A 22,213-nucleotide genomic window follows, 5' to 3' on the forward strand; every position below is an offset into this window, starting at 1 on the left:
TGAACGCCTCTCGCATAGCCCTGCTCACACTACATTTCGCTTCGCGTAATTTTTGTTTGTCTGCAAGGCTTTGGCTATGTTTATGTTTGCTGTGAAATTCCCTTTGTTTCCGCAGCAGTTTTCTAACTCGGTTGTTGTACCACGGTGGCTCTTTTCCATCTCTTACGATCTTGTTTGGCACGTAGTCATCTAACGCATATTGTTCGATGGTTTTGAACTTTGTCAATCCTAAAAGCATGCACGAATAACCTAGATGGCGTAGTTCCACCGGAGCAGCGGCAGTCACCAGGTGTGTTTACTTCTTAGTTCCGCCATACCGCTTTATGTCAAGCAGTCAGCTCTTACCGTGGAGTGTGTTCGTTTGTGAGTGTACTTGCGTCAAAGAGGCATCCTTGTCCATTCTTTTGTGGTGCTTCGTTTGGTGTAGAATCCATCCGCTTATATTGTGTTCATGGCGTCCAGGATGGTTCCGCGTAAAGATAAAGCCGTTTTGCGTTTGAAAAGTCCACCCACCATGTGCAGCCAATTGCCCTCGAAATTCATGATCGGTTAGTAGAAATGTTTGACGTTTGCAACACATACTTTTGACACTGAGCCTCTACATCCATATCTACATCTACATGGATACTCTACAAATCACATTTAAGTGTATGGCAGAGGATACAGCGAACCACCTTCACAATAATTGTCTATTATTCCAGTCCCGAACAGCGCGGAAGAAAACGAAGACCTATATGAAGGGCTTATTTCAATAGTGGTACAAGTCCATTTTTGTTCATTTTGAGATACAGAGTCCTAAAGTTAATTGAGCGCTGAAAAATCTGCAGTTGATGGTTCAAATGGCTCTGAGCACTATGGGACTTAACTTCTGAGGTCATCAGTCCCCTAAGAACTACTTAAACCTAACTAACCTAAGCACATCACACACATCCATGCCCGAGGCAGGATTCGAACCTGCGACCGTAGCGGTCGTGTGGTTCCAGACTGTAGCGCCTAGAACCTCTCGGCCACTCCGGCCGGCTGCAGTTGAGATACCAGAAATATTCAAGCATTTGGCGTTTTGCTAGAGACGAACCTTTCTTTCTGTTTGTTTGGACCATTAATTTCAGAAGCATTATCGGCAGAAAAGTGGAGGTAATGGACTTCTATCACTATTGAAATAAGCCCTTCATATCTTTCCGTGCGAGCTCTGATTTCCCTTATTTTATGATGATGATGATCGTTTCTCCTTATGTAAGTTGTTATCGACAAAATATTTTCGCATTCGGAGGAGAAAGCTTGTGACTGAAATTTCGTGAGAAGATTCCGCTGCAACGAGAAAGTCTTTGTTTTAATGATATCCACCCCAAATCCTGTTATCATGTACGTGATACTCTCTTCCCTATTTCGGGATAATACAAAACGTGTGTAACACCACAGCTCTTGTGCTGTATGGATTTATTTTGTTTTTTTGCTTTATTTAATGTTACATTGTTGATCGTCTGTAAATGTGTTTGAATCGATAACATAAAATTGTGTACTCTTTTCTTTGTCAAACCTTTGATGTCGTGATTTGATTCTATGCAAAGTAGTGTATCTGTACTATAAATGCTTTGTCCCATTTGGAGGGAACAAAACTTACTGTATATAATTGTAATTTTGTGTGAATAATTTTTTGTAGAAGTGTCAATATGTGCAAATGTTCTGTGTTATTTAATGTAATTGTTTGCTGTTATGTAAACTGCTGATCCTCACATAGGGTTCTTAGTTATTCTGCATGTAAAAGTTGTTGTGGTTCCCCTCGGGAACGGGACTGCGTAGCGAGCGCAAATTGTGGTTGGCCTAGGTGGAAAAGGTGGAACTGATAGTCAGTCGGGGACGAGCCAGCAGTCGGAGACGAGCTACGAGTCGGAGACGAGCTACGAGTCCGTGCACTGCCATGTAACAGACGCATATTGCGCTGGTTCCGAGAGAGGCTTTTCCTGCTACTTTCCAATGCCTCGGATGGATGGATAAATAGCTGGAACTATTCTGGAGTTTGTAGCTATCATCGCCACCAAGAAATGACAGAGTCCAGCAATTCTGCCTACAATTCCACCTACCAACATGCAGTTGCTACCACATTGCGCAATCATTGCAACGTAATACTATAATGATGTACAGTGAAGGATCAGCTTAATGGACGTGCTTATGTGCTGAAATATAAGGTAATTTGTATCTGAATTTATGTACCTACCTTGATTTTTCTCCTCATCATAACACCTCTCAGGTTCCTCTCCGTTTGAGCCAAAGTGGTATCCGAGCGTCCTTACTAAAAGAACATTAAAGCCCAGTATTTTGCTCATTAATGCCTCTTCAGCATAGTAAAAAGAAAGTTAAAGTGGCAAGAGAGTGAGTTAAAGTAAATGTTTGCTAAAAATATTCCTATTAAAACTGCTTATTAAAGTGCTGTTGCCAACTTCAAAATTAAAAGTTCTTAAGACTGAGGCTTATAAAGTAAATGATCACATGGTTGTCTGTAGTAAATTCTAAAAGGTGAGTCAGTTCTTGTAATTTTGTCAGCATTGTGTTTCGCTGTAGTAAAAAGTGGGAAACTGCAATAGTAGAAAACTATGTGTTCATGATTGCTAATTGTTTGTTTCTCTTGTGTATTAGAAGTGCATATTAAGAGTAATGTTATAAAGACCATTCACTTTGTGTAAGTCCTGAAAGTAATAGTGAGTTTCGGTATATGTTATAATTTTGCAAATAGTTTGTGCTGCTCTAACTGTTAGCTTCAATCTTAAAACATATGTGTGTGTCAGAGTTCATTGCACTCGCGTGTGGCTAAGTCTAGGTTGTGTTTGTCCACTATAGTTACTTATACCTACTTTCATAAACGAGAACGTTAAACTTTCTCTTGCCTAGTTAGGCTGGCGACCGTTTCCCTTATTCTATAAACAGTATAGCTAGGCAAAATTTTGTTTGTTACTATTCAAATATTTACGTAATTCTGACTTTCATTTCCGATAAGCCACCTCCGTTAGGAACAACACGGTCAACTTAACAAAATTCCTCTCAGAGGGTAACACTGTTCTGTTGCTTTATACCATTATTAATCCAATAAAATAATTCTGTTTTGCAAATTGCCTTCAGTTTTGTGGTTATGGTATAACAGTAGCAGACAGGAGTGTTATACGTGTAGCTCTTCTTTGAACTTCCTGGATGTTCTCCGTTGATCATATCTGGTAAGGATCCCAGTCCGTGCAGCATTACTGCAGAAGAGGCTGGACAAGCATAGTTTAGGTAGTCTGTCTAGTAGATCTGTTGCATCTCCTAAGTATTCTACCACTAAAACGCTGTCTCTGGTACTCCTTTCCCACAACATTTCCTATGTGTCACTTCCAATTTAAGTTGCCTGTAACTATAATTCCGCCGGCCGGAGTGGCCGTGCGGTTCTAGGCGCTGCAGTCTGGAACCGCGAGACCGCTACGGTCGCAGGTTCGAATCCTGCCTCGGGCATGGATGTGTGTGATGTCCTTAGGCTAGTTAGGTTTAATTAGTTCTAAGTTCTAGGCGACTGATGACCTCAGAAGTTAAGTCGCATAGTGCTCAGAGCCATTTCAACCATTTCAACTATATTTCCGAGGTATTCTGTTGAATTTACGGCCTTTAGATTTGACTGATTTATCGTGTCACCGACGTTTAACGGATTCCTTTATGTATTCTGTGTAAACTTCATGAACCCTCTCCAAGCTGACAGGCTGTTAGCACAGCTTGTGGTCCTTGCCAATGCCGACGTTGAATATACCAATATGCCGGTTTTCAGTTTCCTGTCTGAAGAAGATAATCAATATCTTAAGGATGTGGTGCTTAAATTTGGTATTAAGGGCATTGAGTGGGAACGCTGGTGAGTCGACACCGCCTTCAATGCTTTAGAGGTAGACATTCCGTCGAAAAGTACATTACGCAGATCATCCGATCATGTTTTCTGATTTATCGTTATCAGACCTACGTTGCTTATCGTGATTATGGGGTGTTGTTGTTGTTGTTGTTGTTGTTGTTGTGGTCGTCAGTCCTGAGACTGGTTTGATGCAGCTCTCCATGCTACTCTATCCTGTGCAAGCTTCTTCTTCTCCCAGTACGTACTGCAGCCTACATCCTTCTGAATCTGCTTAGTGTATTCATCTCTTGGTCTCCCTCTACGATTTTACCCTTCACGCTGCCCTCCAATACTAAATTCGTGATCCCTTGATGCCTCAGACTATGTCCTACCAACCGATCCCTTCTTCTAATCAACTCCTCCCCAGTTCTGTTCAATACCTCCTCATTAGTTATGTGATTTTCAGCATTCTTCTGTAGCACCACATTTCGAAAGCTTGTATTCTCTTCTTGTCGAAACTATTTATCGTCCATGTTTCATATCCATACGTGGCTCCACTCCATACAAATACTTTCAGAAACGACTTCCTGACACTTAAACCTATACTCGATGTTAACAAATTTCTCTTCTTCAGAAACGCTTTCCTTGCCATAGCCAGTATACATTTTATACCCTCTATACTTCGACCATCATCAGTTACGTTGCTCCCCAAATAGGAAAACTCCTTTGCTACTTTAAGTGTCTTATTCCCTAATCTAATTCCCTCAGCATCACCCGACTTAATTCGACTACATTCCATTATCCTCGTTTTGCTTTTCTTGATGTTCATCTTATATCCTCCTTTCAAGACACTGTCCATTCCGTTCAGCTGTTCTTCCAGGTCCTTTAGTGTCTCTGACAGAATTACAATGTCATCGGCGAAACTCAAAGTTTTTATTTCTTCTCCATGGATTTTAATACTTACTCCGAACTTTTCTTTTGTTTCCTTTACTGCTTGCTCAATATACTGATTAAATAACATCGGGGAGAGGCTACAATACCGTCTCACTCCCTTCCCGACCACTGCTTCCCTTTCATGTCCCTCGACTGTTATAACTGCCATCTGGTTTCTGTAAAAATTTTAAATATCCTTTCGCTCCCTGTATTTTACCTTTGCACCTTTTACCTTGCAGAATTTGAAAGAGAGTATTCCAGTCAACATTGTCAAAAGCTTTCTCTAAGTGTACATATGCTAGAAACGTAGGTTTGCCTTTTCTTAATCTATTTTCTAAGATAAGTCGTAGGGTCAGTATTGCCTCACGTGTTCCAATATTTCTACGGAATCCAAACAGATCTTTCCCTAGGTCGGCTTCTACCAGTTTTTCCATTCGTCTGTAAAGAATTCGCGTTGGTATTCTGCAGCCGTGACTTATTCAACTGACAGTTCGGTCATTTTCACATCTGTCAACACCTGTTTTCTTTGGGATTGGAATTATTATATTCTTCTTGAAGTCTGAGGGTATTTCTCCTGTGTCATACATTTTGCTTACAAGATGGTAGAGTTTTGTCAGGACTGGCTCTCCCAAGGCTGTTAGTAGTTCTAATGGAATGATGTCTACTCCTGGGGCCTTGTTTCGACTTAGGTCTTTCAGTGCTCTGTCAAGTATCATATCTCCCATTTCATCCTCATCTACATCCTCTTCCATTTCCATAATATTGGCCTCGAGTACATCAACGTTGTATAGACCCTCTATATACTCTTTCCAGCTTTCTGCTTTCTCTTCTTTGCTTAGAACTGGGTTTCCATTTGAGCTCTTGGTATTACAAGTGGTTCTCTTTTCTCCAGAGGCAGTATCTATCTTACCCCTAGTGAGATGAGCCTCTACATCCTTACATTTGTCCTCTAGCCATCTCTGATTAGCCAGGGGGTGATTCTCATTTAATGAAAATAGTCACCAACATCAGAATTTTCAGAAGGTGGCTTTTGTTCCCAAACGTTCTGTTGAACAGTGACACAAGTTGCATTAAGAGATGTCGTTCCGACAGGTGCTAATTCTAGTGGGAACCCAGTTTGAGTTTATCCAGAGACAGTGAAAGGGTCCTGTAGCCACCTTTCATTAGTCTGGTAGCCCATTTTCACTAGCATTTCTCTTTCTTTTCTTTGTTTCTCTTTTCTCATAACTCTCATAGTGGTGTGATTAAATGAATGTGGTTTTGTGTCACGTTGCTAGACGGTGGTATAGTCTGCTGCAGAAAGTCTGCGATTGTCATACAGATTCAGCAGCAGTTGTACTGAATAGCCAACTCTCGTAGTGCTCAAGTAGGCAAAGAGGTTTTCGCTACTTGTGAGAAATCCACCTGCGTTAGGTTGGTGGCGGAAATGGCATCTTTGGGTTTTCCGGGCCACGCAGAGCGTGGAAGAGGCTGGAGAAGAAAAAGGGAGGCAGTCTGCCGCCGGTACGGGAAGCGTTTACAGCTGTGCTCCAGTCGAAGTAGGCTGAGTTAGACTGACCGCGTGGCACGTCGTTACTTGGCGAGAGGAGAGCTGTTAGCTTTTGGTCTCGCTCTTCAGCTCTGAAAGATTGCTTTGCCTTATCGCAGCAAGGAATGCAAAACTTTGGAAGATTTTCCTTTTAGAAAATTTCTACAGCAGACTTGGATCCGCCGGAAGAGCGCCACACAAAGGTGTCGATAAGAAGTGAGCCCTCGCTTCTGTATGAGTGTCTGTTTGCCTCCAGCTGTGTCTGCATAAGCTTTCATTTTTCTAAATATTAATAGCTTTGCCTTCTCGTAAATTTTCCTTGCTTTATGTATCTTTCGTCCGTGGGGAGCCAACCACGTGGTTGAACATTGGACTTTGTTGGGCTACCGTCATCACTAACTGTCCGATCTCATGTTTGTTTTAAAGAATGTTAACTGTTCATGATTTTGTGATGTGATATTGTTGCAACTTGGCCACGATACCTAGAAATTGCGTCTCCACAAACCACGTGGCACGCGGGTGTACTGCGAAACGTGTACCGATTCAAGAGTTATTGCGATCAGTTATCAGGCAACAGCAGGTGTATGAATGGTTCACACCAATTACTTTAGGTGTAGATTATAACGGTGTATGTTTCGATGCTTTTCTTTAATGTTTTAGGAATTAATGTTATCAGGAATTGTGTACATGCCTCACATCCATATCTTAGGAATAAATGATTTTATACACAATTTTCTCTTGCATTCCGAGGTTACGTTTTAGCACCTAAGCCACTCACGTCGTAGCTTTCCTGTCCGCACATCCAACGCGTTTCCTTACGCACAGGTCCAGTGATTAGTTTCCCCTTTCATTTTAAAACAAATGCTTTAGATTAAGTCTTCTGCACAGTGTTCATGCATGTACTATTTTATTTTAAATGGTTGATTCTCGTGGACAGTGCACGGGAAATACTATTAATTACATCGCATCCCCCATGAGCGATATCACGACGTACACATTTTTATGAGTTTTTGGTCTGTGATCAAATTAATTTATTTTCCGACTCGGGCAAACCTTTGATTGGTTGTATGGTTAGAGTCAGTGGCGACCCTAATCTTAACGTAATAACCCGTAGAAACATGTTAGTTACAACAGTTTCAGAAGACGGATTATGCGCCTTTTGTTCCCCTTGCCGATGCTCAGGTGCTGCAACATAAGCGACGTCGTACCCAGGTTGAAGATGTTTGTGATGTGGAACCGCGTGTTACGCCCTCCTGTGTGTGTGTGTGTGGTGCGTGGTTTGAGGTTTTCGGGCGCTAAACAGCGTGGTCATCAGCGCCCAAACGCATAGAAACAGGAACACATGCAGTGAAGGGACGAAGACGGACAGCGAACAAGGAGAACGGCTAAAAGACACAGACCTGACGCAGTTACAAATCCTCACATACAGAGGCGAAACAAGAGGAGAAGAAACGCACTAAAAAAGGAAAGGAAACACAAGGAAAAGAGAACAGAAATCGAAGTGAAACAAGTAGGTAATCGTGACTGGCTGACCTCTTACCTAAAACCTGGGTGAGCCAGTCACCCAGCAGCACATTAAAACCCTCTCCCTAAAATCCGAGGCAACAAATTGGACAGGACACAAAACCGTAAGATCTTAACCACAGTCGTTGCGCCGTCTTGCAAAATAGAGGGCAAATCGGGTGGCAAGGAAACCACCGCCCTCTGGTCAGAGAATAAAGGACAGTCAAGTAAAATGTGGCGGACAGTAATCTGGACGCCACAAGCACTGCAGATTGGGGGGTCCTCCCGCCGGAGTAAAAAACCGTGCGTTAAGGGGCTCCGGAAAGGCTCAAAATCATGAAAAGTTCAATTTTTACTTTTTTGCGTTTTCTGAATCTGCAGGCTATTACCTTTTAATAGATATATAATTTATTCAATTCCGAAGACCACAACTATTTTTAAATTTTTTTTGAAATATGTTCTACATGGGCGTGACCCACTGTGGCGCTGTGCGATATGTTAATTACCTTGGTGACGGTGATTCTAAAAGTTTCAAACATGTTCAAGGACTGAAGCCCTACGGTGATGATGTTGTAGTGCAGAAATTTGAGTGTATTGGACACGTACAGAAGCGAATGGGAACAAGACTTCGGCGACTGAAAGCTTCATACTAAAAATAAAAACTCAGTGATGGTAAAGGGTTGGATGGGAAGGGAAGGTTAACTAACAGTGTAATTGACAAAATACAGAACTATTATGGAATGGCTATTAGGCAAAATACACAAAGTGTCGACGAAATGAAGAAGGCTGTTTGGGCTCTTTTTTTTTCATACTTCTTCAACCGATGAAAATCCCCAACATAGCTTGTGTCCCAAAGAAGAAGACAGTTGGTGTAAATATAACAAAGGATTGCTAACTGGTAAAGTGTACACTCATAAGCATAGTCTGCCTCATGCAATAATGGAGGTGATAAAACCTGTTTTCAGAGACTTAGCAGCACCTGAACTGTTGAAAAAGTGTATTCACGGGAAAACTCAAAACCCCAATGAAAGTGTAAATAGTGTTATATGGTCGAGAATCCCCAAGACTGTATTTGTTGGAATAGAAACACTTCACTTTGGTGTGTATGATGCTGTTGCGACTTTCAATGATGGCAACATTGTAAGGTGCAAGGTGTTTAGAAATATGGGAATGAAGATAGGTTCTAACATGGTACGAGCGATGCTTGCTTTAGACAAGGAACGCCTTCGGGCTGCAGACAGGGCTGTAAAGAGTCTAGAAATACAAGCAAGAGTAAACAGGAGGAGGAACAAGACGAAGCTGGAGGAGGAGTTTGCAGAGGATGAAGATAATCCGTCCTATGGACCTGGAATGCACTAAAAAGTTCATCCAACCTTTGTCACTCGATTCCCAAAACTTTTATTTTCTCATACTAATTACATGTTTTCTAAGGATCTTCCAAACATATTTGTTTCAAAGTTTCAGTAAATGTTGCACAGTACCTTCTGCATAATTTAACACAGCCTTTTTCCAAAAAACTGTATATTCTTGAATATATAAATAAAAAATTGCAAAAAAATGTTGTGAATTTTCATTACAATTGAAAAAAAATCATCTTTAATAACTGAACTAAAATTTTGTAAAATCCCTGTGTTAAGTGGTAGCCCATATTCCAATAAATAATCTGTAAAAAGTTCAAATTCCTACCTCAAATACTTTGTGAGGAAAGATGTAATTTATAAGCGTTATTTTAACATTGCAAGTATAGGGCGTTCCGGAGCCCCTTAAGGGACTGTGCCCGATGCGGAGGCGAGTGAGGAGAACCTCATCCCGCCTGCATGACTGGTAGGACGTACGCCATGGCCGCGTGGTGGCCTTGACCAGACGCAGCTTATTTTCACCGACTGCCAGCCACTCCTCTTCCCATTGACGCATAACACGAAAACGCAAAAGGGAGGTAACAGCATGGAGGGGGACGGCACATTCCTCTCTTGGTGATAGAGACTCTGAAGTAACCTCCTGTCCTCTTGTGGAGGCTGCAGGGGCGCCGGATTCAAGCGTTCGTTCGGCTTCTGGCGTGGATCTTCCGCAGTGACGTCAGGGATCGGGTGAGTGTGATTCGTCCTCCTCACCCTCTCCCACCTAATCACAGTCTGACAAAAAACAGCGACGCCTTCCTGTCTCCGTGTCGACGGCGCTTCTGTTACGCCAGGGGTCTCCAAACGTTTTAGTCTGCGGGCCACACTGATTCCTCCACGAAGTCATAAGGGCCAAGATCTACCTAGTCGGATTAAAGCACCGTAATGTAAGGCTAAAGGAAAGATGAAATCGCAAAAATGTAAGGTTGTGAAACGAACTACGATTTTTATTTAATTACATAATTTCGATTGGTGAACCTACCTGACCGAATTTCTGGCATATTTTATTCTGGCAAATTTCACCGACAAAAAAGTATGTCACTGCACATTCTTCACGAAAGCGTCCTGCAAAGTTAACTAAATCTCAAAATCATTATTAGCAACGCGATTACTACAAGACGTAACAGAGGTAGAGTGTGTCAACGCATTGTTATTTCAAGCAGCGCAACAATAAGTTCAGTTATGTAGTCTTGTAGCGAGTAGCAGAGACAATGTCGCGGTGTATTGGTCGCGATAGGCCTCGAAACACAATTGTTGGCAGTATAGGCACCGCCTCAGATATTTGGCGGGCCGGATACCGGGGATGTCCGGCCAGCTATCGCGGGCCGGTTTCGGCCCGCGGGCCGTAGTTTGGAGACCCCTGTGTTACGCCGTCTTCAGAGCTCCCGCCGTTAAATTTGTAGTTGTTCCAATGTTGTCGCCTGCTGAGCGTGTTGTTTCGTTCCTGTCTGTCATTCCGGATGATTCCCCGAGGGAGAGGGTTGCTTTTCCTGGCCCAGAGCGAGCACATTCAGATCTACCTTCTTTTTCAGCTGCTGAGGCGATTTTGCCTCACAGACGGCGGATAGGTCGCGCAGCATACGGTGGCCGATTGGCAGTGACAAGTTTTCATCCAGAGCGCTGGGTGACTTCATTCGTTTGCCATTTTCGCCCAGTCAACGATGAAACTATTCTGTAAAAAAAAAAAAAAAAAAAAACATTTCTATTTCACTTGCAAACTTTATATGTCACGTTCATTATGATATGATGGGCCCATCATTTCGTTACTGGCCATAGCTTAGTCTTAGGTGGAGATTTCAATTTACCAGATTTACACTGGGACACTCAGATGTTTAGGACGGGTGGTAGGGACTGAGTGCTCTATGCGAAAATTACCTCGAGCAATTAAACAGAGAACCGACTCGTGGAGATAACATCTGGGACCTACCGATAACAAACAGACCCGAACTTTTCGGGGAATCAGTGATCATAAGGCCGTTGCAGCATCCCTGAATACGGAAGTTAATAGGAATATAAAAAAAGGAAGGAAGGTTTATCTGTTTAGCAAGAGTAATAGAAGGCAGATTTCAGACTACCTAACAGATCAAAACGAAAATTTCTGTTCCGACACTGACAATGTTGAGTGTTTATGGAAAAAGTTCAAGGCAATCGTAAAATGCGTTTTAGACAGGTACGTGTCGAGTAAAACTGTGAGGGACGGGAAAACCCCACAGTGGTTCAACAACAAAGTTAGGAAACTACTGCGAAAGCAAAGAGAGCTTCACTCCAAGTTTAAACGCAGCCAGAGCCTCTCAGACAAACAGAAGCTAAACGATGTCAAAGTTAGCGTAAGGAGGGCTATGCGTGAAGCGTTCAGTGAATTCGAAAGTAAAATTCTATGTACTGATTTGGAAGAAAATCCTAGGAAGTTCTGGTCTTACGTTAAATCAGTAAGTGGCTCGAAACAGCATATCCAGACACTCCGGGATGATGATGGCATTGAAACAGAGGATGACATGCGTAAAGCTGAAATACTAAACACCTTTTTCCAAAGCTGTTTCACAGAGGAAGACCGTACTGCAGTTCCTTCTCTAAATCCTCGCACAGACGAAAAAATGACTGACATCGAAATAAGTGTCCAAGGAATAGAAAGGCAACTGCAATCACTCAACAGAGGAAAGTCCACTGGACCTGACAGGATACCAATTCGATTCTACACAGTACGCGAAAGAGCTTGCCCCCCTTCTAGCAGCCGTGTACCGCAAGTCTGAAAATATTAGATACAGGCTCCCAGGTAGATGCCATTTTCCTTGACTTCCGGAACACGTTCGATACAGTTTCGCACTGTCGCCTGATAAACAAAGTAAGAGCCTACGGAATATCAGACTAGCTGTGTGGCTGGATTGAAGAGTTTTTAGCAAACAGAACACAGCATGTTGTTCTCAATGAACGTGCCACAGGGGAGTGTTATGGGACCATTGCTTTTCACAATATATATAAATGACCTAGTAGATAGTGTCGGAAGTTCCATGCGGCTTTTCGCGGATGATACTGTAGTACACAGAGAAATGCAGCATTAGAAAATTGTAGCGAAATGCAGGAAGATCTGCAGCGGATAGGCACTTGGTGCAGGGAGTGGCAACTGACCCTTAACATAGATAAATGTAATGTATTGCGAATACGTAGAAAGAAGGATCCTTTATTGTATGATTATATGATAGCGGAACAAACACTGGTAGCAGTTACTTCTGTAAAATATCTGCGTGCGGAACGATTTGAAGTGGAATGATCATATAAAATTAATTGTTGTTGAGGCGGGTGCCAGGATGAGATTCACTGGGAGAGTCCTTAGAAAGTGTGGTCCATCAGCAAGGGAGGTGGCAGAATGGGGCATGGAGCGCTCCGCGGAACTCACGGACTTCGAACGTGGTCAAGTGAGTGCGTGTCAGTTGTATCATACGTCTGTATGGGAGATTTCCACACTCCCAGGTCCACTGTTTCCGATGTGCTAGTGAAGAGGAAACGTGATGGGACACAGAGCACAAAAGCGGACAGGTCGACTTCGTCTGTTGACTGACAGAGACCGTCGACAGTTGAAGACGGTCGTAGTGTGTAATACACTGACATTTACCCAGACCATCACACAGGAATTCCACACTGCATCAGGATCCACTGCAAGTACTATGAGAGGTAAGTGGGAGGTGTGAGAACTTGGATTCCATGGTCGAGCGGGTGCTCATAAGCCACACATCACGCTGGTAAATGCCAAACTACGCCTCGCTTGGTGTAAGGAGCATAAACTTTGGACGATTATACAGTGGAAAAACGCTGTTTGGAGTAACGAATCACGGTACACAATGTGGCGATCCGATGGCAGGGTGTGGGAATGGCGAATGCCCAGTGAACTTCATCTGCCAGTGTGTGAACTGCCAGTAGTAAAATTCAGTGGCAGTGGTGTCATGGTTTGGTCGTTTTTTTCCATGGAAGGGTCTTGCACCGCTTGTTGTTTTGTGTGGCACTATCACAGTACAGGCCTACAATGATGTTTTAAGCATCTTCTTGCTTCCCACTATTGAAGAGCAATTCGGGGATGGCGATTACATCTTTCAACACGATCGAGCACCTCTTCATACCGCACGGGCTGTGGAGGAGTGGTTACACGAGAATAACATCCCTGTAATGGACTGGCCTGCACAGTCCTGACCTGAATCCAATAGAAGACCTTTGGGATGTTTTTGAACTTCGACTCCGTGTCAGGCCTCACCGACGGACATCGATACCTCTCCTCAGTGCAGCACTCCTTGAAGAATGGGCTGCCATTCCCCAAGAAACCGTCCAGCAGCTGACTGAACGTATGCCTGTGGGAGTGGAAGTTATCATCAAGGCTGAGGGTGGGACAACATCAACGTTACCAATGGAGTGCGCCCCGAACCAGGTGTCCAGATAATTTGATCACATAGTGTAGGAGCCAGGTCTAGTGAACAAGTATGACTTAAGCTCAAAGAAATCCGAAGTTAAATTGTTGAAGGTGAATAGTGCGTTCGTATTATTACCTTCTTGTATTTTATTAATCCGCACTGTACTCGGCGTCTGCGTCCGCATATATGATCTCTTTTTGTTATATCTGAGATTTTCTCTGAAGATTAAAAGTATTATTGTACGAGGGCGTGCTGAAAAGTAATGACTTCTTGCGAACCATGGATGAAGGGTATCAGATGGATGCCATATTCCTTGACTTCCGGAAAGCGTTTGACTCGGTGCCCCACTGCAGACTCCTAACTAAGGTACGAGCATATGGGATTGGTTCCCAAGTATGTGAGTGGATCGAAGACTTCTTAAGTAATAGAACCCAGTACGTTGTCCTCGATGGTGAGTGTTCATCGGAGGTGAGGGTATCATCTGGAGTGCCCCAGGATAGTGTGGTAGGTCCGCTGTTGTTTTCTATCTACATAAATGATCTTTTGGATAGGGTGGATAGTAATGTGCGGCTGTTCGCCGATGATGCTGTGGTGTACGGGAAGGTGTCGTCGTTGAGTGACTGTAGGAGGATACAAGATGACTTGGACAGGATTTGTGATTTTTGTAAACAATGGCAGCTAACTCTATAGATAAATGTAAATTAATGCAGGTGAATAGGAAAAAGAATCCCGTAATGTTTGAATACTCCATTAGTAGCGTAGCGCTTGACACAGTCACGTCGATTAAATATTTGGGCGTAACATTGCAGAGCGATATGAAGTTGGACAAGCATGTAATGGCAGTTGTGGGGAAGGTGGATAGTCGTCTTCGGTTCATTGGTTGAATTTTGGGAAGATGTGGTTCATCTGTAAAGGAGACCGCTAATAAGACACTAATACGTCCTATTCTTGAGTACTGCTCGAGCGTTTGGGATCCCTATCAGGTCGGATTGAGGGAGGACAGAAGCAATTCAGAGGCGCGCTGCTAGATTTGTTACTGGTAGGTTTGATCATCATGCGAGTGTTACGGAAATGCTTCGGGAACTCGGGTGGGAGTCTTTAGAGGAAAGGAGGCGTTCTTTTCGTGAATCGCTACTGAGGAAATTTAGAGAACCAGCATTTGAAGCTGACTGCAGTACAATTTTACTGCCGCCAACTTACATTCGTGTAAAGACCACAAAGATAAGAGAGATTAGGGCTCATACAGAGGCATATAGGCAGTCATTTTTCCCTCGTTCTGTTTGGGAGTGGAACAGGGAGAGACGATGCTAGTTGTGGTACGAGGTACCCTCCGTCTCGCACCGTATGGTGGATTGAGGAGTATGTATGTATATGTAGATGTAGATGTAATACCTCCGAACTTCTTTTTGTGAAAACTCTTAAGGCATTTAAATGAAATAAACGTTGTTAACAGTTCACAACTTTATACTTCATGTCTACATATTTGTCATCCTGACGAATAACACATTTCTCCCGACAGACAATTTTGTTGATGCCGTCACTGCAGAAGAATTGACTTTCTTCACGGACACCCCAACCTCACCTCTGCTTGCAACGCTTCACCACTGTCAGAGTGAAGTCGTCAAAGTAGGTCTTTAGGTTTTGGCAGCATTAATCTTGTGGGGCCAAAACGGGTCTGTATGGAAGATGATCGATGACAATGAACTCAAGACGCCGGATTGTTGCAGATGTCGCAGCGCTCGTGTTTGTCAGAGATCGTCATGCTGAAGGAGAGACTACTGCACGGGCGGACGAACTCTTCGAATTCGAAACAAGAATAGAGACTGCTGTTTCTCAAGCAAAGACATAGTTAAGTTACACATTGGGGCGTTAAACGCTAAAACATGGAGCCCTATAGCGCCTGAGGGCTATAAATGTGTAGGCATGGAGAACAATTACGTAGAATTTTAATAATGTTTGTTTTATTTGTTAAGCTTTAGGAGTTTTCGCAGAAAATATTCGGTGGCATCACTTTTCACCACGCCCTCGTATTACGGTCAATCTAGTGTGAGGAGGGGTATGCGAGAGGCGTTCAATGAATTCGAAAGTAAAGTTCTATGTACTGACTTGGCAGAAAATCCTAAGAAATTTTGGTCTTATGTCAAATGTGGATCAAAACAAAATGTCCAGACACTCTGTGACCAAAATGGTACTGAAACAGAGGATCACAGACTAAAGGCCGAAATACTAAATGTCTTTTTCCAAAGCTGTTTCACAGAGGAAGACTGCACTGTAGTTCCTTGTCTAGATTGTCGCACAGGTGACAAAATGGTTGATACCGAAATAGACGACAGAGGGATAGAGAAACAATTAAAATCGCCCAAAAGAGGAAAGGCCGCTGGACCTGATGGGATACCAGCTCGATTTTACACAGAGTACGCGAAGGAACTTGCCCCCCTTCTTGCAGCGGTGTACCGTAGGTCTCTAGAAGAGCGTAGCTTTCCAAGGGATTGGAAAAGGGCACAGGTCATCCCCGTTTTCAAGAAGAGATGTCGAACAGATGTGCAGAACTGTAGACGTATATCTCTAACGTCGATCAGTTGTAGAATTTTGGAACACGTATTATGTTCGAGTATAATGACTTTTATGGAGACTAGAAATCTACTCTGTAGGAATCAGCATGGGTTTCGAAAAAGACGATCGTGTGAAACGCAGCTCGCGCTGTTCGTCCACGAGACTCAGAGGGCCATAGACACGGGTTCCCAGGTAGATGCCGTGTTTGTTGACTTCCGCAAGGCGTTCGATACAGTTCCCCACAGTCGTTTAATGAAAGAAGTAAGAGCATATGGACTGTCAGACCAATTGTGTGATTGGATTGAAGAGTTCCTAGATAACAGTACGCAGCATGTTATTCTCAATGGAGAGAAGTCTTCCGAAGTAAGAGTGATTTCAGGTGTGCCACAGGGGAGTGTTGTAGGACCGTTTCTATTCACAATATACATAAATGACCTTGTGGATGACATTCGAAGTTCACTGAGGCTTTTTTTGGATGATGCTGTAGTATATCGAGAGGTTGTAACAGTGAAAAATTGTACTGAAATGCAGGAGGATCTGCAGGGAATTGACGCGTGGTGCAGGGAATGGCAATTGGATCTCAGTGTAGACAAGTGTAATGTGCTGCGAATACATTGAAAGAAAGATCCCTTATCATGTAGCCACAATATAGCAGATCAGCAAGTGGAAGCAGTTAATTCCATAAATTATCTGGGAGTACGCATTAGGAGTGATTTAAAATGGAACGATCATATAAAGTTGATCGTCGGTAAAGCAGTTGCCAGACTGAGATCCATTGGAAGAATCCTAAGGAAATGCAATCCGAAAACAAAGGAAGTAGGATACAGTGCGCTTGTTCGCCCACTGCTTGAATACTGCTCACCAGTGTGGGATCCGTACCAGATAGGGTTGATAGAAGAGATAGAGAAGATCCAACGGAGAACAGCGCGCTTCGTTACAGGATCATTTAGTAATCGCGAAAGCGTTACGGGGGTGATAGATAAACTCCAGTGGAAGACTCTGGAGGAGAGACGCTCATTAGCTCGGTACGGGCTTTTGTTGAAGTTTCGAGAACATACCTTCACCGAGGAGTCAAGCAGTATATTGCTCCCTCCTACGTATATCTCGCGAAGAGACCATGAGGATAAAATGAGAGAGATTAGAGCCCACACAGAGGCACACCGACAAACCTTCTTTCCACGAGCAATACGAGACTGGAATAGAAGGGAGAACCGATAGAGATACTCAAGGTACACTGCGCCACACACCGTTAGGTGAAACTTCCTGGCAGATTAATACTGTGTGCCGCACTGGAACTCGGGACTTTTGCCTTTGGCGGGCAAGTGCTCTACCGACTGAGCTACCCAAGCACGACTCACGCCCCGTCCTCACAGCTTTAATTCCGCCAGTACCTCGTCTCCCACTTCTACCGTCAGGTGGCTTGCGGAGTGTGGATGTAGATGTAGATGTAGAATTAGTAAGAAGAATATTTAAGAGATGCAAGATTTTAGAAACCTCATGGTGACGCTCAGGCTAGTCCACTGCACGATCTCTTACTACCAGGTAAAGGATCGCATCGCTTTTCTTTCCGCTTTATTCTGCAGTGTGCAGCAGACTGTGGAAGACATTACAGTTGACTGCCAGTTTGTCCACGAGCTACGCACTGGAGCTACCGTGTTCCAAGTGTGCGTCGATGCAGAACAATAGCACAGATGGTATGGGTTTTCTTTGTGTACACAGAACGCTATTCGGTACGCACTTCTTTAAATAATAGGAAATTAATTGCATTGTGCATGAAACTTCCTGACGGATGAAAACTGTGTGCTGCACCGAGACTCGAACTCGGTACCTTTGCCTTTCGCGGGCAAGTGCTCTACCAGCTGAGCTACCCAAGCACGACTCACGCCCCGTCCTCACAGATTCACTTCTGCCAGCACCTCGTCTCCTACTTTCCAAACTTTACAGAAGCTCTCCTGCGAACATTGCAGAACTTTTTTTTTTTTTGGTCATCAGTCTACTGACTGGTTTGATGCGGCCCGCCACGAATTCCTTTCCTGTGCTAACCTCTTCATCTCAGAGTAGCACTTGCAACCTACGTCCTCAATTATTTGCTTGACGTATTCCAATCTCTGTCTTCCTCTACAGTTTTTGCCCTCTACAGCTCCCTCTAGTACAATGGAAGTCATTCCCTCATGTCTTACCAGATGTCCTATCATCCTGTCCCTTCTCCTTATCAGTGTTTTCCACATATTCCTTTCCTCTCCGATTTTGCGTAGAACCTCCTCATTCCTTACCTTATCAGTCCACCTAATTTTCAACATTCGTCTATAGCACCACATCCAAATGCTTCGATTCTCTTCTGTTCCGGTTTTCCCACAGTCCATGTTTCACTACCATACAATGCTGTACTCCAGACGTACATCCTCAGAAATTTCTTCCTCAAATTAAGGCCGGTATTTGATATTAGTAGACTTCTCTTGGCCAGAAATGCCTTTTTTGCCATAGCGAGTCTGCTTTTGATGTCCTCCTTGCTCCGTCCGTCATTGGTTATTTTACTGCCTAGGTAGCAGAATTCCTTAACTTCATCAATCCTGATGTTAAGTTTCTCGCTGTTCTCGTTTCTACTACTTCTCATTACCTTAGTCTTCCTCCGATTTACTCTCAAACCATACTGTGTACTCATTAGACTGTTGATTCCGTTCAGCAGATCATTTAATTCTTCTTCACTTTCACTCAGGATAGCAATGTCATCAGCGAATCGTATCATTGATATCCTTTCACCTTGTATTTTAATTCCACTCCTAAACCTTTCTTTTATTTCCATCATTGCTTCCTTGATGTACAGATTGAAGAGTAGGGGCGAAAGGCTACAGCCTTGTCTTACACCCTTCTTAATACGAGCACTTCGTTCTTGATCGTCCACTCTCATTATTCCCTCTTGGTTGTTGTACATATTGTACGTGACCCGTCTCTCCCTATAGCTTACCCCTACTTTTTTCAGAATCTCCAACAGCTTGCACCATTTTATATTGTCAAACGCTTTTTCCAGGTCGACAAATCCTATGAAAGTGTCTTGATTTTTCTTTAGCCTTGCTTCCATTATTAGCCGTAACGTCAGAATTGCCTCTCTCGTCCCTTTACTTTTCCTAAAGCCAAGCTGATCGTCGCCCAGCGCATTCTCAATTTTCTTTTCCATTCTTCTGTATATTATTCTTGTAAGCAGCTTCGATGCATGAGCTGTTAAGCTGATTGTGCGATAATTCTCGCACTTGTCAGCTCTTGCCGTCTTCGGAATTGTGTGGATGATGCTTTTCCGAAAGTCAGATGGTATATCGCCAGAGTCATATATTCTACACACCAACGTGAATAGTCGTTTTGTTGCCACTTCCCCCAATGATTTTAGAAATTCTGATGGAATGTTATCTATCCCTTCTGCCTTATTTGACCGTAAGTCCTCCAAAGCTCTTTTAAATTCCGATTCTAATACTGGATCCCCTATCTCTTCTAAATCGACTCCTGTTTCTTCATCTATCACATCAGAAAAATCTTCACCCTCATAGAGGCTTTCAGTGTATTCTTTCCACCTATCTGCTCTCTCCTCTGCATTTAACAGTGGAATTCCCGTTGCACTCTTAATGTTACCACCGTTGCTTTTAATGTTACCAAAGGTTGTTTTGACTTTCCTGTATGCTGAGTCTGTCCTTCCGACAATCTTATCTTTTTCGATGTCTTCACATTTTTCCTGCAGCCATTTCGTCTTAGCTTCCCTGCACTTCCTATTTATTTCATTCCTCAGCGACTTGTATTTCTGTATTTCTGATTTTCCCGGAACATGTTTGTACTTCCTCCCTTCATCAATCAACTGAAGTATTTCTTCTGTTACCCATGGTTTCTTCGCAGCTACCTTCTTTGTACCTATGTTTTCCTCCCCAACTTCTGTGATGGCCCTTTTTAGAGATGTCCATTCCTCTTCAACTGTACTGCCTACTGCGCTATTCCTTATTGCTGTATCTATAGCGTTAGAGAACTTCAAACGTATCTCGTCATTCCTTAGTACTTCCGTATCCCACTTGTTTGCGTATTGATTCTTCCTGACTAATGTCTTGAACTTCAGCCTACTCTTCATCACTACTATATTGTGATCTGAGTCTGTATCTGCTCCTGGGTACGCCTTACAATCCAGTATCTGATTTCGAAATCTCTGTCTGACCATGCACTCCTGAAAGAAAGGATATTGCGGAGACATGGCTTAGCCACAGCCTGGGGGATGTTTCCAGAATGAGATTTTCACTCTGCAGCGGAGTGTGCGCTGATATGAAACTTCCTGGCAGATTAAAACTGTGTGCCGAACCGAGACTCGAACTTGGAAGTTTCATATCTGCGCACACTCCACTGCAGAGTGAAAATCTCATTCTGCATTGTGCATGGTAACTCAATATTATCTTATGGGACTTAGCTGCTAAGGTTATCAGTCCCTAAGCTTACACACTACTTAACCTAAATTATCCTAAGGACAAACACACACACCCATGCCCGAGTGAGGACTCAAACCTCCGCCGGGACCAGTCAATATTAGTCACATGCGTTATTAGTCATATGTTAGTGCATGATCAATCTGAATTACATGTCTTCGTATGTTCAATATCAGTCAGTTGTGCTCGAAAAATTCCTTAGTAGGCCGTTGTGCTTGCATATTTAGAATTTTGTTAGTCAGATGTTCTTTAGTATTCAGTGGTAGTGGCATGTGCATTTGTAGTTGGCAACAATCAGTTGTGCTCCTGTATTGAACATTAGTCGTATGTTTTATAAAAGTAAGAGCAATTTTCGGTTTAAAAAACATCGTGCACCCATCAGAATAACTTTCACTGTATTCATCCCTGACGACTATTTTGTTTTAGTTGTGTTTTAGGGTGCAAAAAACAACTGGGGTCATACGCGCCCAAGTGAAAACTATAGAGAAGAAAAGCATCGTCTTCAAGCCACGAGTGGCCTACCGGGACCATCCGACCGCCGTGTCATCCTCGGTGGTGGATGCGGATAGGAGGGGTGTGGGGTCAGCACACCGCTCTCCCGGTCGTAAGATGGTTTTCTTTGACCGGAGCCGCTACTATTCGGTCGAGTAGCTCCTCAATTGGCATCACGAGGCTGAGTGCATCCCGAAAAATGGCAACAGCGCATGGCGGCCTGGATGGTCACCCATCCAAGTGCCGACCACACCCGACAGCGCTTAACTTCGGTGATCTCACGGGAACCGGTGTATCCACTGCGGCAAGGCCGTTGCCCCAAAGAGTTAAAAAACAACCATATATCTATCCCAATTCACATGACAGAAGACAGCTAAAAAGAGGGACGTCGAGAAATGGCTAGAAAAGATAATGTAGAGAATCGGAAGTCCATAGCTAAAAATTAAATGGTCTTCGCCATGTCGCTACGACGGATAAAAAGTAAAACGCCGTCGATAGCCGGCGCGTCATTTGCTAAAACGGCCGATAACTCAGACGGCAAACCCAAGCGGGAACGTAAACAGTTAAAAAATGAGCATTCCGTGAGGGAGTGGCGGATAGTTAAAGCTTGCACGCAATGTGTACAAAGTGGTGGGGGAGCGCCACTTAACAAATGACGACGCATTTAGGCAGTGTCCAATACGCAACCTCGTGAAAATGACCTCCTCCCGGAGGGAGAGCCGAGAGGAGGTCGTCCAAGCCGCTGGGAGGGGCTTGATACTCCAGAGCTTATTCCCATGTAGATATGGGTATTTCGCGAACGAACGGGTGCAAAGGAACGGTTCACAAAGATGAACGAAAGGACCGAGGAACGAATTCTAAGGAACGATCGGTTCATAGTTCACTTCGGTCGCGGCGGTCTACTTATAGTTCCCGGGGACGAGGGACGATCGGTTCATAGTTCACTAGTTCACTTCGGTCGCGGCGGTCACTTGGGCAGTTCTCGTTCCAGCCTCGGTGGCGTGCTCGTCTCAGTCTCGGTCTCCCTCGGCCGCACTCGTCGTTCTTCGCATGGTCACCTGTCTCAGTTCCACTACCGACTGCTCCTAGTTAGTACAGTATCCAGTTGTTCGTTTCGT

The 22,213-nt window shown here is 43.6% G+C and overlaps 1 pseudogene; it reads right to left on the minus strand.

Annotated features, from left to right (window-relative positions):
* Positions 1 to 21,295: 21,295 nt before the first annotated feature.
* Positions 21,296 to 21,413, minus strand: LOC126106959 (5S ribosomal RNA; annotated as a pseudogene).
* Between the last annotated feature and the right edge of the window lie 800 nt (positions 21,414 to 22,213).

This window comes from Schistocerca cancellata, chromosome 10 (genome assembly GCF_023864275.1).
Source record: "Schistocerca cancellata isolate TAMUIC-IGC-003103 chromosome 10, iqSchCanc2.1, whole genome shotgun sequence".
Taxonomy (NCBI): Eukaryota; Metazoa; Arthropoda; class Insecta; order Orthoptera; family Acrididae; genus Schistocerca; species Schistocerca cancellata.